Source organism: Sabethes cyaneus, chromosome 3 (assembly GCF_943734655.1).
Source record: "Sabethes cyaneus chromosome 3, idSabCyanKW18_F2, whole genome shotgun sequence".
NCBI classification, from domain to species: domain Eukaryota; kingdom Metazoa; phylum Arthropoda; class Insecta; order Diptera; family Culicidae; genus Sabethes; species Sabethes cyaneus.
In genome coordinates this window covers 236,866,983-236,884,968 of record NC_071355.1, presented here as the reverse complement: position 1 = coordinate 236,884,968, position 17,986 = coordinate 236,866,983, and the positions used below count along the sequence as shown (strand labels likewise).

The window sequence follows — 17,986 nt, the reverse complement described above, 5'->3', positions numbered from 1 at the left end:
CCGCATTCGGACGTGGCCGGCGTCGGTATTGATCAGCATGCAGGGACCTGATAAGGTTGCACAATGAGGAATTGCGTGCTGTCCCAAGTATGCTCTTTCCAGCCATCATTTTGCAATTTTCATCGGTCCTGGTCAATAACGGAGTAGCAGCACACGGGCGGTATCCTATGCTTATGCTTATGCTTATGCTTATGCTTATGCAAATAATTGAATGTAATACCTTATTTTCATTTTATATTTCTTTATTTTCTTCTTTATGTTTATTCACTTTTATGGATTTTTCAAAGTGTTTCACAATCGGGGACACTTTTTTTGTCTTATCTCACACTAGCGCAGCCAATAGTTGAAGGCATCCTGGAAAATGACGTTGCTTAAATCGATCATTTTTACAATCGGGGACACTTTTTTTTTGGTCACATTCTATGTCTCCCAATTTCGCTATAACGTTTTTGTTTCAAGCACAAAATATTCGCTGTCTTTAGCAAAAACATAAGTAAGTCTTCAATCTTTCAAACGCTTTAAAAAAAATTCGGAACTAAATAATCCGTTCTTAGGCAATGACCAAAAACCAAAACCTGTTCCATAACCGGGGACATTCGCCTACCTTTCTTGTCTTGTTTTTGCTATATTTTTGTAACTTTTTTGCCAGATTTTTGTTATGCTGCTGTGTTTGTCTCAATTTTTGTTTTATTAGGTCATATTTTAGTACTATTTTTATCATACTGTTGCTATATATTGTCATATTTTTGCCGGTTTTTTTTGCAGTCATTTTTATCTTTCCTATCACCCCTATCATTTTTGTCATATTTTTGTTATATTTGTGTCGTGTCTTTGGTTTCTTTGGTTGTGTCGTTCTTTGGTTTAGTTTCTTTATCAAATTATAAATTTCTGTCATTTTGTTCGTCATATTTTGGTTGTGTTTTGTCATATTTTTGTCGTATTGTTTTATATTTTTATTGTTCTGTTTTAGTCATCAAATTTTTTGTCAAATTTTCATTGTTATTTTTTTCATATCATTTTTGGCATATTTTTGATAAATTTTTATTTGGTTTTGCCATATCGTTGTCACATTTTTGTCATATTTGTAGAAATTTTTGCTATATTTTCTTAATTTTTGTCATGTTTTTAATCTCAATCATTCTTGTCTTTTATGTGATCTTTGCTCCTTGTTGACGATGAACGAAAGGCCTTATCTTATCCGGCTTTCTATGAGCGGGAATAGCGAACAGTTTTGTTTTGTCCATTTTTCTGATTATTTTGAATCAATTTGTTTGTTTGTTCAAAATTAAGTTAGCACGCACACCACTTGTCAGTCCGTAACTGTAGAGAAGCGAGTTATTGTCATGCGACAATTTGGAATATATTCGATTGCAAGCAAAAAAATAATCGAAATTATTACGGTGAAGTACGATAAATTCCCGCAGGGAATGTTATTACGTTCACGAGCATAAAAGCGGATAGGCCCCCAATACGAAGTTTTCGTTTGTTCAAATTTAAACATTGATTATTTTTTGTGATCGAAATTTTTCACTTCCTCGTTTACGTAGAACAATTACGAGGACAATCAATTTTCAATTAACCTGCCTGCCGTCAGCGCGACGTAACTTGACGCGATTGACAACCTACCTTGGATCAAAGCAATCCATGATGGCTGCAAACCAATAAACAAACGCCCCGTTATTTACATTCATTATCGCTTGTCAGTGGGTGAATTGCAACTCGAGGCGAGGACTGAGTGTTTTTTCGTTTTAATTTTTACCGGATTTTAAAGCGAATTTTTTTCTGCCAGATCAATCAGTGACAGAGAAACCAAAACTAGTGAGATCATTACAACCAAATCTAAATGAAACCATTTTTTACCACCTTTAGTTTCAGATGGATTAGCTGAAATCCCGAAAACCCTCTTTCTTTACGCTGTGGCTGGTTGATGAAATATAAAAGTTCACCAGTGCATCGCATCCGGTTGTAAATTCCATTTAAAAATTCTCCTCACCCAACCAACCAACCGGCATCAACCAGCGCGCGGTAGGTAATTTAGCGCCGTTTTTCACCTTTTCACCGTTTTCCGGTTCATTTTTCATCCTGACAGCCATCGGAAAAGTGCTTCGTGTAACTGAACTGAACGGTGCTCTGGCACAGCACGGCAGATTCCGGCCGAATTCTATCCAAAAGTCGCGTACCAACCACCACGGTTGGTGGTGTGTGCGGTTGGTGGCACACCAAAGGCCGAAAATTGTCAGATTATAAAAGTTATTTAATCCGTGAACGGTTGTGATGGCTTTTTTTCTGATACATACAATAAATAATTTTCGTTTAACTATGAATAAATTTTTATTGTGGATGCAGCCATGTTAAAATTTGGGTTAAGCATCGACCCGAAAAAAAAACTTAATGGAATGAAATGAAATGATGAAAAATTAAATTTTGCTTTTTTAAAAAGCTTTTAACACTAACAATAGCTTTAATGTGGTTTATTGAAAAATTGAACTGCACCCACGTGTATTAAAACGCAACAGAAAGCAGCAGAAACAGGAGAGAAACCAATCGAGCAATTCCCTGGAAGTGGTTTAACACGCAAACCACCGTCACTTTACCGGATTAGATGAAAGGATTAGATGATACAGCGAAATTAATATCCACCCCGCACGTACCTATGGGTACTCGAAACGTGCATCGTCCTCGTCGTCGTCGTCGTAAGTCGGATGGCTAGACAGCAAATAAATCCCTGCTTACCCTGTGAACTCCAACCTGAAGCCCTTGAACTGCTTGCCGTTGCCGTTCTGTTGCTACACCCGAGCTCATCGACCGACCGACGGACCAACCGATCGATGCTCTGTTATGTCAGTGCTCTGGGCACTCTGAAGGATACGAAAGTTCCGATGCTAATGAGTTCCTAAGGTGCCACACTGCCCACTGCTGTGTGGTTCTGGTGGGTTCAATCAAACACGTTTGCTCCTACTCAGGAAGCTGAAAATTCACGCATGACTTGGAACAAATTTCGATCCAGAGCATCTCCAACTGTGTATGAGTGGTGGCCAGCCTTGCTGCTGCTAGTAGCGGAATGGCAGCGGGCGATGTGATTGACAGGTGATTTAATGAGCGGATTATTTGGAGCTAGGAGGAAATGGCCCGATTCGGTTGGCTGGCTGGCTGGCTGGAAAAGGCTGGCGAAGGCGTCACCCGGTTTGGGCAATAATGGCAGGTAGCGAGCGCCCGATTCGGAAAACAGAGCGCAGCCGTGGATAATTCCCGGTGCTGGCTGGCAAGCTTTTGGCACTAGATGCTGATTGTTCTGGATTTGTAACGGAGCTAACTGAATTTGAAGAAGTAGATTGTTGGAAAGGTATAAATTAAATTAAATTAAATTAAATTGTTGTTCATTTAGCTTGCATTCAAAATATGACGTGACAGTTTTCATGAAAACTGACGCTCAAGCTCCATTTTCCCGAGTATTTGTCAATGAACCCCAGTTCTTTATTAAATATTATCATTTTCAGCTACAAAATTCAGATTAATTGTACAGAATTCCATAGAGTGAAAAAGCAAACCTAATACTTCTAGTCACTTCTGATAGAAAAAAATTGTCTTAGCGAAGACATTTCTACAATAAAATCTGGAAAAATATCAATAAATAGGTACAACAGTGGCATAACCTGGATTTGACAGGAAGAAAATTATGTTGACAGGCCAGTGAACTCCCATCTGCTAAGTTATAAATTTCAATTTATACTGAAAAACTAGAACCTTTTTCAGCGACAGGCAGATTAAATGAGATGTTTCCAAAAATAGATCGATTACAATTGTTTTCCAGTTCATTATTGTTGCTTTTGAATGTGGAACATTCATTCGCAGACATTTGAAGCCATGTACCGTGCTGGTACAAAAACCGCACGGCACTAAAATTTCTGAGATGAGCTGAAAAATAAAATTATTTAAATCGTTTTTTTATACAAATTCCGTGTATTTGATAGATCATAAAAACTATTATGTCAAACTGCACAGTGGGTTTTCAAGAAATAGTCAGACAAGATTCAATCTATTGTCTAAATTATTGACAAGGAGTATTTTTGTACCGCACGTAACTGTTTCCATCAAACAAAGGACATTTTACTTTCATTTTCTCAGCATAAAGTTATGTGAAGTTAGGTCAATTTCTGTGCACTCCGTCGAAATAAAAACGCCACACTGACCACCGGCTCTTGTGTTATGGCGATCAAAACATTATGGCTAGAAGCAGCGTTCCGGCTATCATTTACAGCGATCGGTGTACCAATTTTCGAGCGACCACTATGGAGCTGCGGACAGCAATTAAGTCCGCGAAAGAGTTTAACTCAACGCAAACTCAATGGGTTTTCAACCCGTTTCTATCACCACATATGAGAGGACCGTGGGAGCGGTTGATCCGTACAGTCAAGAAAAATCTGACCATATCTACAATCGAGCAGATTGCCAACAGACGAGGTCCTGCAGAATGCACTGGCGGAGGTTGAAAATATAATGCTTGCTTCAGATAGTATTGAAACAAAACCAATTGCGTTCATTTCAGTTATTTATTATTGAATTCAAGATCTTTTCTTACACAAATGTAGCATTTTCTTCATACTTTTAAGAAAAAATACGGATAAAATTATTCGTCACGGTTTCGAAGGAATTCTCGAACTTTTCGAACCGACGTCATTGTCTTTTTTGTAACGAAAACTTTCGTTTTTCTGCCACAGCTGCAAATGCCCTGCCAAATCATAAATTTTCGTGCAAATTTGTCGGCAAAAACAAATCTAAATTTGCTTGGAACATCTCCCCGAGCCGTTGCCAATAAAAATTGTTGATCTGGCATTTGTCCGAAGTCAGCCTTGACATAGGTTTCATCGTCCATCAGAAGACACCCGTCGAACTCAGTTAGCACCCGGTCGTATAGCTTTTCGAGCACGGATTTGCGCCACACTATTCTGTTTTATGGTTCGGTTTGGCTGTTTGCTAGCTCGATACGACTTGATTCCTTCCCGGAGTCGCAGCGCAGCACCAAACTTTTTGGCCAAATCACGGTCCGACAGATTGGGATCCCTCTTAATGGTCTTCCAAATCTTACCACGCAGTATTCGGTCGACAGTTCCACTCCGATGATTAGGTTGAGGCTTCCAAATCGTCAATGTTTCCTCATACCGTTTGATAACGCGCCATACGGTATTTCTGGGCAATTTCACCTGTTTAGCTAGCCTAGATGCAGACCACAATGGATTTTCCAAATGACTGTGCACATTTTTCCCTTTTCGTTCGGCTTCCCTGTTGTTTGTTTACAAAATACAGTCGTTTTGCGGAATGTCAAAAATACATAGGTGAAAGTAACAAAATTCTCGATACGTGGGCGCCAAGAACTTCCAAATACGTCCACCAAGAGCGCCACAATATGAGCAAAAGTTTGTTCCAATTCTAAATGAAGCAAGCTTTGTAGTCAATTCTCAACTCCTAACTGATATCCCGGTCGAAGACGACATCTCCCCTAATGATTTTCTGCTCGGGTCATCGGCAACGGCTTGAGATCTTGGGAACCGCTCTACGATAGCCCCGTGCTATTGAAGAATTGCTACAGACAATTAATTTCAAGACATGTAGCAAGAGCAACCTTAGCGGAGATCGGGTAAACAACCCCGGTGGAAATTAAGGTCGTATACCGACTGGGTAGGAGGCATTCAGGCGAACGCTGAGTGTAGCAGCGAGGAATAACCGTATCAGCCATAAGCGTCTGTTCCTAGGAGTGGCTCTTGATGGCTTGACGATTCCTTAATTCCAAGTGCGCGGTTGTACATCAGGTTAGAAGCGGCTCACGACAGCGTTTGATCCGGAGCGGACGGCTGAATTCAGTCTCAGAACTAAAGCTAAGATGGTTAGCCTATCACGAGACTCGGTAGCACGGCTCTAGCATTGTAACCTACTCAAACCAAACTAACTAGGAATTCGTGGTGATAGGATGCTGCTGTAGCAGCTAGAATTCCGAAAGATCGGGATCGTGGCATTGCAGAAGATCTGTCAAAAAGGCGAGAAGATATGGCGAACCCGTGGCGGCAAGGCCAAATTTTACCAGAGTGGTAGTGCAACCAACAGGCTTTGTAATGATGGGTAGAATGCCGGATCGCATGATGGACTGGCAAGCGATCAACGAGAAACTTTGTATGTGTTTCTTCAACTATACACCATCATAAACCCACGAATTACCGAAGATTATGCACACCTACTGTATGAAGCTCTGCCTTCCTCTGAGGAGCTAGGTGGTTCGACACTCGACGATGCGCAGAAGGATTCGCTCGGCCGTCGAAGAAGAAACCTCGAGTGTAGGAAATGACTGGGTTGACGGGGAATGCCAGCAAGCAATTTTGAGAAAAAAAGAGCTTGGAAGAACTATCTAAGCATTGCCATGAGGGAGAATTTGGACAAGTATCGACGAGGGCGGAATGAGTAAACCACGATCCCAGGGAGGAAAAGCGCCAGAAGGAGGACAGAGAGTAAGAATAACTATTTCAGGCAAAGAAGACGTGTAAGTTCTAGGAGAAGGTGAACCAATCTCATGAGGTTACTCTCCGAAGCCTGATGTGTGATATGGATGAGGAGGGCAAACTGGTTACAAACGAGCGCGAGTTGGTCAACAGGCGGATGCAACTCTTCGATGGACTTCGATGGTTGATCTTCAAAATCAAGAGAATTGGTAGGGCAATATCAGGTAGTCTATATGAGGACCCGTCCTACTGTGGACCAAACTTTCACTCTGCTATACAATTCCTCCGGAAATGTTACAACATTCATATTTTTGTGGATTTCCGTGCAGCATACGATACGGTCAAACGCGAACAGCTATGTCAGACAATGCACGAGACCGGTTTGCCGGACAAACTGTTTCGGCTGATCGAAGCTACTCTGAAGCTGAAGTGCTATGTGTGCGTGTTTTGGGGGCATTTTCGAGTTCCTTCGAATTCCGCAGATGATTTCGGCAAGGGCATGGACGGTCCTGTATATTGTTCAGCAAAGCTATTGAATGGAAACTAGGACTGCAAGTCAATGCGTCAAAACCCAAATATATCGCAGGAAGAGGCTTCAGAGATAACAACGTGCGCTTCCCATAGACAGTGACAATTGGCGGCGAAGAACTGGAAGTGATTGATGAATTCATATGGTCACCGCCGACAATGATACGAGTAATTAGATTAAACGATGCATTCAAACTGGAAATCGAGTCTACTTTTCCTTCCGTAAGACGCTTCGATCAAAGAACGAGCGCCTTCGCACAAAGCTGACGACGATGAAACGCTTATCAGACCGGTAATCCTCTACGGACTTGAGACAGTAACTTTCCTTACGGAAGACATACATGCAATTACCGTATTTGAATGAAAAGTGTTGCAGACTATTTTTGCCAGAGTACAAACGAAAAGCGGAGAGTGGCGTAGGCACTACCTACTTGGAGAGACTCTCATCGAACTTTTCCCATGGGAAAGTTGGGAGACTGCGGTAGGCCGGCCGCCTCGTTAGGGATGCCGGACGACTGTGCAGTGAAGTCCGTTTTCTTCAAGAAACCTACCGGCATCAGGAATGGTCGGGGCCAATGTAGGGTATGTTGCTGCTTCATCATAATTGCCCATTCCCGTCCTATCCAACACAAATTATTAAAAATATCAGCGATTTTTACGACACATAATGCAAAATTAGTTATTCCCTAATATTTTAGTTTGTTAACTATCATACGCGATCAATCAAAGTGAGCTGAGATCTATTTGAATGCTTTTTTCATTAAAGAATTCCTAACAGCCAAATCTACTACGTTTTTTCGTGCGACGGAGAAGAAAATGTCGACTAATCGTTTCAATTTCCGTCATTCATAAAATAAAAATAACCCACTCAACGCATTGTCGTTAGTCTGCTGCTGGGAAAACTTGCATGGCCTGCAGAAATTTTGCAGAACAACATTTGTCATGCCGTCCTACACAAATACATGCACGCTAGGTTCGTAAACATTATTGTGATTTTTAGTTCGGACAATGAAAAATTTTGATGGACGGATTTCAAAACGAAACGACGAATTTGAGATATAAAGTCAGTTGCGTAACTTCAATAAAATGCTTTAATAATCGCTTTTTAGTGAATTCGAAGGGCGCGGATCGGAAGGTAAGTGTGTTTGAGTCAAATCAGCAGCAGAACATTTGAAGTGTTCTTTAAATTCACCTAAGAAATGATCAAAATTAGAGTGGCTTTCTTTACTACGACGGGAATTAGGAATAAACCCTATTAAACGAATTTGAAGCTGGCGTGTACAGCGGATAGAAATTCGTGATACTGCATAAGAGTCACCCCGACTGTATGCTGCTAAAAGAAAAGAAGATTTTTTTTTGTAAAAATAATGTTTTTGGATTCCGATGAAAGATACTGTCTATTACTCAGGTGTATACGAAGTTCGACCCCGCACGGTACACACGGTGAAGTTCATTCGCAATCGGTGAAATCGATCGAAGCAACCACAATAATAAGCGGGTGCGTTGTCAAGGAGAGAATATCTTCTTTAGGTTTTTACCTATATAACAACAAAGAAGTTTAACTTTTTCTTTACCTTCGCTGGCTGGGGAATGCGATCTATAAAAAGCATGTTTGTGAAGAAATGTTTTCACAAATAATTGCACCATCATCCCAACAATCGATCCGAAAGAGACTTCATTAATCCAACGTATGTGTGTGTGTGTGTGTTTGAGTGTCAGCCACAACCGATACATTGTAGCCAGCCAGCCAGCCAGCCAGCCAGAGCGATGACGCAAGCAGATAATTGCCGGAATAAATTCCTCCCGTGACTGTGGCGTGGCGTGGCATGGTGGTAGGGTGCTGGGGTGGTGGGGTGGTTCGTTCGTTATCTCGTCGTTTCATCTCACGTCACGTCATGGTTGCCGAGCAGCCGAGAGCCCCGGCCCGGGTCCGTGTCGTTCCATGTTTGGGACACAAAACAATTTTGCGCATTGCACACACGGTAACAACCACGAGACCAGCAAGGAGTTTCGCCGAACTTAGAAAACCATTCTTTTTGTCACCTCACAAGGGAATCCGGTCGGTGGTTTCAAGGAACTACAAACTAGTATCATCATACGTACCAGTAGAGTTGGGTTTGCTTGTTGATTCTTCTCGTTCAAACTTTGGCACCGATCGTTTTGTTACAGGCGAGAACTAGCTAGATGCAATACTCGAATATGTGCGTTTGAAATATGCTAGCCAAACGTCACGTTCGAAGTGGCGGACTACTAGATGAATGCCATTGACAGCGAACAGCGTCGAGTGCTTCTAAATTGAGAGGAAAATGTTTTCCCGGACAGGTAGATGACAGAAACATACTTTTCTGCTTGAAAATTTCTTTCGCATTGGCGGGTCATTGCTGGTTGTTGGCCAGCAACGACGACGATGACACATATCATACACGCGGCAGCGAAGCTCGGCGGAGATGGGGAAAAATATGCAGATGCTATCACTCACAATTTCTCGTTATAATTTGTTACTTACAGCTACAGAGTGTAGAGCGGAAGGAAAGCGTATAGATTAAGGCTGGGTTTCGAAAATTTTGGAACCGTCCATGATGACGATATGACAGTGACGGCGGGGAAGAGCCGCCGAGCGTCGTGTTGAAAAATTGCATAATTCATTGGCTTTCAAATTCACCGGTGCGGCGACACACCGCGCCGCCGCTGCGCTGGTGGCCAAGAAAGAAGCATCGTGCGTCAGCTGAAAACTGTGCGGAATGCGAGTTGGATCTTTTTTTTGCCTTTTGGCAAGGACCAGGATGAAAAATTTATGCAGTTGCCGAGTGCAGTTGACATGCCGTGCAGTCGCGCGTTAGCGGTTGGTTGTGAAAATTTCGAGTTGTCATTTTTTTGCAGGTTAAATTTCCTGCTGCTATTTGATTTATTTACTGATGTACGGCGATAGATAGCGTTGCGCAGTTATTCCCGCTTGTAATTTTTGTGGTTTGAATATTAAATTTACATTCAACGGACTGCGACATCGCATACATTATTATTACAAATTGACAATTATGTTTTTCCTGTGTAATTTAGGCAGACAAATTCAAATTGATGCGCCAAACCGGACGGATTCTATCGTAAATTGAAACCAATAAATCAAATCAAACTTACCTTTGCGGATGTCCTCTTCCGTATGTCTGCTAGTATTCGTTCCGATCAACGTAGCTTCTACCGGGTACGGTCGTTTCCTGGTACACTTGCGACGGTTCTGCCACGTGCTTTAAATTGAAAACTTTTCCAATTTTCACAGTTTACTCGATGGCCCACGCTAACGAAATCGTTTCCTCTGCCCACACGCACACACCCACCAGTAAATACCCAAACACCAGCAAACAAATAAAGCACTTTCTTCCGTGTATTTCCCCCCGGTTCGGTCGGTCGGTCGGTGTGACGGAATATTCTGATTAGCAGGATGCGAGGATGCTTAGCCGATCGAATGGAACAAGGGTTTCCTCCGAGGATGACACTTTCCGAATAATTTAAAAACTCTCTTCGCTATTCAAGGACGTCGTCGGGCGTACCGGGTCGGTAAAGTAAAACTTTCCCTTCGTTCGTTCGTTCGTTTGTAAACGAGTGTGGGGGAGTGTTTCGGCGATGAGTTTGTTGACGGTGGCAGCAGCGGCAGCAACAGTGCTCTTCCCAGCAGCAGTGCTTTCCACGCCCGGGCCGAAAAATGTTCGTGTTGATGAATGTGTTCTGAAAGTAAACGGAAAAAGAGGGTGGAATTTACGTCATTAGAAAACATCGGCTGTATACTGGCAATCGTAGTAGGCAAGGTAGGCAGTGTTTTCGTGTTTGTTTTGGCTGCTACCTCCATTTCAATTAGTGTTTTGGCTGCTTTTCAATGAGATCGGTAAATTGAACTATTAGGAATGTCTATATTTGTTGGTAAATTACATATTTGCTCACCGCTCACCTTTTTACGATCCAATTGGGTAAAAACTATCTACATTCCAATGCGATAATAGAGAAGTGAACACTTCTGCGGTGTGTTATTGATAAGGATATTTTATACGGCATTGAGATAACAGCCGAAGGCTGTTAATTATCAGCTGAGTTGTACGATTGGCGCCGAAATTAACATTTCGATCATTTTTACTACACTCTAAAATATGTGCATAAAAGATTGTTTTTTTTCTTTCCCAGCTAGTGCTGGGCTTCTTACGCTTTAAAAATAAACCATTATCTACGGCTCCCATTATGCATTCTTGCCTCGATTCAAGGCCATTCGCCTATCGCCTCCCTTCCGAAGACTTTCCTGTACAGGTAATAATGGGCCCGTGTAGTGAACGGTTTTATCGGCGGCCATCTCTCGCTCGGATCTTTCCCAGCTGAAAAATCGTGCATGCAAATAGATTCACCACGCGAACGCAAACAAGTCGTTGGCATCCGTACCGTACCCAGGTCTCTTAGGCCCATCCAGCAGGCCTCACAAAGTAACTAACTAACTAAACTAACTAACGATGATAGTGACGCGTGACGCCGCTTATTTTACGGTAACCGTAGGAAAAAGGTTCTGGCAGAAGAAAATAAAAAAAAACACCGATTCCGTTTACGGTCAATAAGAAACTTGTTTCTTTCACTCACCACCGCACCACCGCCCGTACCTAAGCCGTAACTAACATAAACACCCGAGGCAGCGGAATAAATTGGATTTATCTTTTCCCGCCTGCTGCTTGTTGCGCTGTTTATTCTTTCTACCTAGTGAAGTATATTCGTTGCTGACATCAGTAATGTTCAACTTCAACTATACGAAGTTCCTTAAAAGTGTGCACAAAACTGCTTTATTGATTGGCAAAGGAAAAACAAATTGAAGAATTTTCTTTTGCTTCCTAAAACTAGAAAAAAAAACGTTGCGAATTTACTGCGTCAGATTGAAGCACGCTGATAAATGTCATTCACCGCACCGCACCGCACCGCACCGGGGCTGACAGTTCTAACCGCCGGTTCGCCGGTTTCGCCACGCTAGTGTGAACGCTAATGTTGCGTGCGGTGAGGCGTAGATCCGCTTCCATCATTGCAGCAACAGCAGCAGGCGGAATAGCACCTGTGCTGGTGGAGGAAGAACTTTACTAAAGGTTTCAGTACCAGTACCAGTTCCAGTACCAGTGGGACCCGCATGGAAGTAGTCAAAAATTATAACCGAATCAGAGTTCACCCACCCGGGGGCAATAACTTTTTTTTCCGTGTGCCTAATGAACAGTAAAGGGAAGTCACTGACTCGGGCTCTCCTCGGGCTGCTAACGAAAGCGGAACGTGTCAAGTTCTCGCTGGGGATTTGTCATCCGCACCGAGAACGAACGGAATGGATATGCAACTGACTAAGTAGGCCTCGTACTAGATAGTTGAAAGTTCCAGCATGATTCTTCGCTAATAAATGACATAATAATGTAATCAAATCTTGAGTTTTTGCCAAAATTTCCTAATTAACAAGTATAGAGTGTGGCAATATTCGGAAGCTGCTCTTCATTTTCATAGCCATAACGGTGTTTACGGTTAAATTCAATTAAATTCACATTAAAATTAGTGTAATATGCGTTGCTTCGATGGGTTGCGGTAATTGCGTGTGCCCATCTGTCAAAAACACGTCTGTTTTCAACAAATCAGGGATTATTCTTTTACTATTACTGCCCATAAATGCATAACAGTCCCATCTGATTTTTCACCACTTTTGAGATAAACTTGAGAATCATCTTTAAATTAACTATTCTTTCAATATTTTAAACAAAAATGTTATCTTTGTTCCCAAAATGTTGAAAAAAATATCAAACTATGTCAGATCACTTATTACAAATAAAGGCATAACAATCACAGTAGTAAAAATATATCAATAAGCATCTGTTTTTTTTTTTTGAAAATGCCTGGACCGATTCAACTGTAGCAACTAGCAAACGAAAGATTTTATGGCCCAGAAGAACACTATTGAGGAGAATTTGGTCGGATGTACGATTCCGAAGTTACAGTGGGAACAAGCTCATCGAAACATGCCCGTGAATGTTCCAGATACCTCTACGGGGATCAGTTTCTGAATTTAACTAAAATACAACATGTGGCATCTCCAAGTCGGTCCTCGAAGTTGCAAAACTAGTTTGAAATAGTTCATTTGTTGTCACATACAGTGTCCAGGAGCACACTGGTCATACTCGGACACGTTCTGGGAGTGGTGCGGATTCACCGGAAAGCGACCAGCTTTTGAGTCAAACAAACCTCATCATGCGACCTCACTATAAACTCAAGATAACAAATTACAATAAAAAGGAGAAAAGGCCAGGAAGAGATTTGAGTCAAAAAGAAAATTTTGAACAATTGAAAGTGAACGAGCACGTGAATTATCAAAACAACAACGACACGTGGTCTTGAAAGTACTGCCGAGTCACCGACAACGCAAGGATCAAGGCATGCTGTGACTGTTATGCGTTTAATCTTGCTTATTCAAGCACAAATAGGCGCATATCAGTAACTTTGGCAGTTTTTCTAAGTTTTGGAACAAATTTTAGGTCACTTGTGAACAAATTGCTTGTAAAGACGACCTCGACACCATTACTTGAAACTTTGGAACGGCGGAGACAATCTACGCCAGACTAAAAACGAAGGCTAGTAACCCAATGCGGGTTACAAATCAATGCATCAAAAACCAAATATATGGTAGGAAAAGACTCCAGAGAAAGCAACGTTTGGCCTCTCACGGGCCGCCGCACAAAGCTCATGATGTATAAAACGCTAATCAGACCGGTAGTCCTCTACAGACAGTAACTTTGCTTACGGAAGACATACGTGCACTAGCCGTATTTGAACGAAAGGTGTTGCGGACTATTTTTGGCAGAGTACAAACGGATAGCGGAGAGTGGCGTAGGCGTATGAACCACGAGTTGCAGGCACTACTAGGAAAGATTCCCATCGTACACATGGCGAAAGTTGGGAGACTACGCCGGACGACTGTGCAGTGAAATCCGTTCTCTTCAAGAATCCCGCCGGCACCTGGAATAGGGGGCCCAACGCGCTAGACGGCCCGACCAGGTTAAAGACAATTGTCGAGACGCGCAACGAATTGACGACGAGTAGCCCAGGACCGACTGCCATGGAGAGGTATTCTTGATACGGCAAGAGCCACCTCGGCTCTCAGGTTATACCTGGCAGAATCATCCGTGGGTGTCGCGACTCTGGTAGTCGGTAGACGGTATACGGAACCTCTCACGTACAAAGAACAACGAAAATGGAAACACGAAACGGATCAATCAGTATAGAACACGGTAAAGAACAAGGAAACTATTGACGGCTAACGATTGGAAACTTCGTACCCGCAATGCCCGAACTCTCCATGAATCGGCACGAGCTGGATTGCCTGCTCGAGAGCTACATCGACTCGGAGGGAAGGTCGCTACTATTCACGAGGTACTTACTTACTTACTTAGGCGCCTTGCCGTCCTAAGACAAAGCCTGTTTAACAAAGATTCTCCACGTAGTTCGGTTGAAGGCTACCGCTGTCCAATTCCTCCTGGCACCGAGTACTCTCCGCCAGATCTCGCTCCACCTGGTTTGACCAGCTTGCTCGCTGTGCTCCTGGTCGTCTTGTTCCTACCGGATTTGAGGCGAACACCATCTTTGCTGGATAGTTGTCCGGCATTCTTGCCACAAGCCTTACCTAGGTTCCGAGTTTCCAATCCAAAGTCCTTTTTCGTCGCGTGGGTCTATTACGATTGTTCCAGTAAGAATTTTCTTGTTCTTCGTTCCGTGCTTTAGTATTTTTCGTGGTGGCGGCTTGCAAAGCCTGCTACACCAATCCCCCTTGCCGCTGCAGGGCCAACGAAGCCCGAAAAAGCTTTCCTTTGGCTTCCACCGGGGTTGGAAGCTCCGATCTCCACCAAGGTTGCTCGTATCCCGGGTAGTATCACGAGGAGGTAAAGAGAGGAGTTGCTGAATAAGAGGCTATGAACCACTGTAGAGTCTATTTGGCAGTTGCGACGAGGTTCGGTGGCCAAATTCCGGAGGAATGGAGGTTCATGCAATCGACTCTATTTCGGACATTGCATTCAAGTGCCGCAATGTCATCTACTACAGTGACGGTAGAAAGGCAGAACATAAAGTCGGTTTCATAGCGTTGGGAAAGCAACAGCAACGAGTTATCCTGACAGTTGACCGGGCAAATTTTTCAACTACAGCCCAATCAACGGCTACGCAGCGACCAGTGAATTCTTCCACCCTATAATCGGAAGACTGCTTTGATAGCTAATGGTCATGGGTTCGAATCTTAGTAGAAACAGGCAATTCGATGTCAAAGTGACTTTAGCATGGGTTTATTCTTAGGCCCCTCATCGCCCTTCCTGCATGCTGAATTCTATATTACCCCGATATGGCCTTTTGACAGTGCAAAAATGAGACTCTTATAGTAAAATGCACTGGTTTTGCCACGTCAGGGATGGCTATAATTAGGGACTGCGCACTGTCATGTAGAGCGAGGTGGGTAAGGTAAAGAAAGGCATTGAAGGAAGGGTTATTAATTTACACACAAGCACGCATAAAATTCAATAAGCATATCGCTCGATCAATAGCGATTATAGCAAAAAGAAATGTAGTGCAGGTCATACAGCAAACACCCGGGCGATTTCATAATAGATCAACGATACTGGTCGCAGTGATGAGTTCGTATAGGAAAAAAATGATAACAGTTTAAGGCTCATAAACTTTTCCGCAAACAGAGGAATGGCCATCTGTAGCACTTATTTTCTACATCTAAATATTCGGAAACACACCTGGAGGCCAGGGACCGAAACGGTTACATTTTGACGTAGGACTACGTCTTTGTTTACTATACTGGGACTGGGAAGCACTTTGTGAAAACGAAAATAGATGTGTAACGTTTGAATGAAAGATTTCAAATGCTAATAACTACTGAACTACTGAACGAAACTGAACAATTTATATGTCATTGGATAGATAAAATGACCAGCAATTTTGTACGTGGGTTAGAGAGCAATTTTAAGGAGGGCGTAAGAGGGGGGCTCCTATACAAATGAAACACAAATTTCCTCAAAACTCGAAAACTAATCAAGCAAAAGGAACCAAATTTGGCATGTGAGGGTTTTTGGAGGTAAATATTTTATTATGGTATACTGAGACCCCTTGTTCTAAGAGGGGGGGGGGGCTCCCATACAAATGAAATACAAATTTCCTCATAACTCTAGAACTAATCAAGCCAATGGAACCAAATTTGGCATGTGGAGGTTTCAGAAGGCACGATTTTTTTCTATGGTGGATAAGGATCCTTCCCCTCTTTAGGATGGGGGGCCTCCCATACAAATGAAATGCAAATTTCCTCATAACTCGAGAACTAATCAAGCAAAAGGTACCAAATTTGGCATGTGGGGTTGTTTGGAGGCATGAATTTATTTTATGATGGTTTGAGACCCTCATACAAATAAAACATAACCTTTAAAATGTTGTTTAAATGAAGCTGTTATTCAACAAAAATGTTTGTTGGATCTGCAGTCCACGGTGGGAGCGTCTCACGGTAACGGCTGATCTGGAGCAGGCGGCTAAATTAGGAAACAAGTTGGTAGTACCATTACGTGACTCACTAGTGTGGACAGGAAAGTCACCTAAACGGACCGACCACGAACAACCAAGAAAATTCGATACGGAACATTCGGTATATGGATGCAAACAACAAAATAAGGATATGGAATGGAAAATTGATACCTGGAACCGGATAACGCTGAATTTCGTGGGTGGCGACAGGGTGGTGTTCGAGCAGTTAGAACCCGGAAAGTTTAGCAAGAAGATCGGCCCAAGGCCGACTCAAGACTGGAGTTGACTGCTTGAAACATCACGAGCCACTCCAGCCCTATGCTGAACGACGACGTGAATCAATCGAAACCATCAAATATCCAAGCAGGCTTTGAACAATCGACACGTAATTTATCATTTTCCTTGACATTTCGAGAATGATCGCGAAAAAAAACTCTCTACCTCCGGTCTCGCAGTGGAAATCGAATTCATCGAAGGTGTTTTCCACCGCAACACCAAACCGACAACCAGTAAATCGATTGGCGCAACTGCTCTTCGGCCCAACACAAAACCGAAGGTGAAACTGGGTGGTAAAAACACACGCATAGCCACACATACACACACACACGAACACGCGCGAATTGTCTGGGGAGGTTTTTTTTATTGTTTTCTTATTTTGTTGCAGCAACCAGCTGCTGCTGGTGCTGCTTCTGCTGCCGTTTTTTTGCTGTCTGGTGAAGGCCGTTCCTGAAGATTAACTTCGCAAAACGGTGCCAATGCCGGACAGAATATGCCTCCGTATGTATGTTCAAGCGAGCCGATATACATAACTATGCGGGCATCTACAACACAAACACTCGCCGGACAAACAACAATTGCAGTCTCGACGATTTGCGTGGCTTCTTCGGCGGACGAAAAAAAAAAAACGGCAAGAAAAAGAAGCGCATCCATAATAACAAAATCTTTGCGGAATTTCCACCCGGTGGTCGCGCGCCGGTCGACTTGCTGGGACGAGAGGGAGGAAGCCAACGCAACAACCAACGCACGGGGCGGGTGGACGACGGGTAGATGATTTCACCGAAGATGAGAGATCCGATTCCGAGTAGTGTACCGTACCGGCCACCATTCCATTTCGAGCACTGATTTTCATCGATTCGTTGGTTCGGAATCAATTATATCGCTTAAATCGGATTGAAGGTCATTTAAAACTGATTGGATCGAAAGCTGATGAGGGACTCGGTTTTTTGTTGTTGTTGGAAAAGCAATTCAAGGTACGACGTCGTCTTATGACGATGGGATGTTTTACACTTTTTTTTCTCTCAAATGCCATTTTACGCGAAACTGATATTGTTAGTGACACTAACTGAGAGTAACGTGATAGCAACCAAGCATCCTGCGCTTGCTGAGTTTTTCGAAATACGTCAAACGAAAGTTTTCCAGCT

At 42.8% G+C, this 17,986-nt stretch overlaps 1 protein-coding gene across 1 annotated transcript in view; it reads right to left on the bottom strand.

The window, feature by feature from the left end:
* The window catches only part of LOC128744511 (protein phosphatase 1 regulatory subunit 14B), a 113,783-nt gene that overhangs the window by 83,986 nt on the left and 11,811 nt on the right, over positions 1-17,986 (bottom strand). Inside the window, exon 2 of the mRNA XM_053841573.1 lies at positions 10,152-10,736. The gene's annotated coding sequence lies outside the window, so the exon portion shown is untranslated. The remainder of the gene's footprint in view (positions 1-10,151; positions 10,737-17,986) is intronic.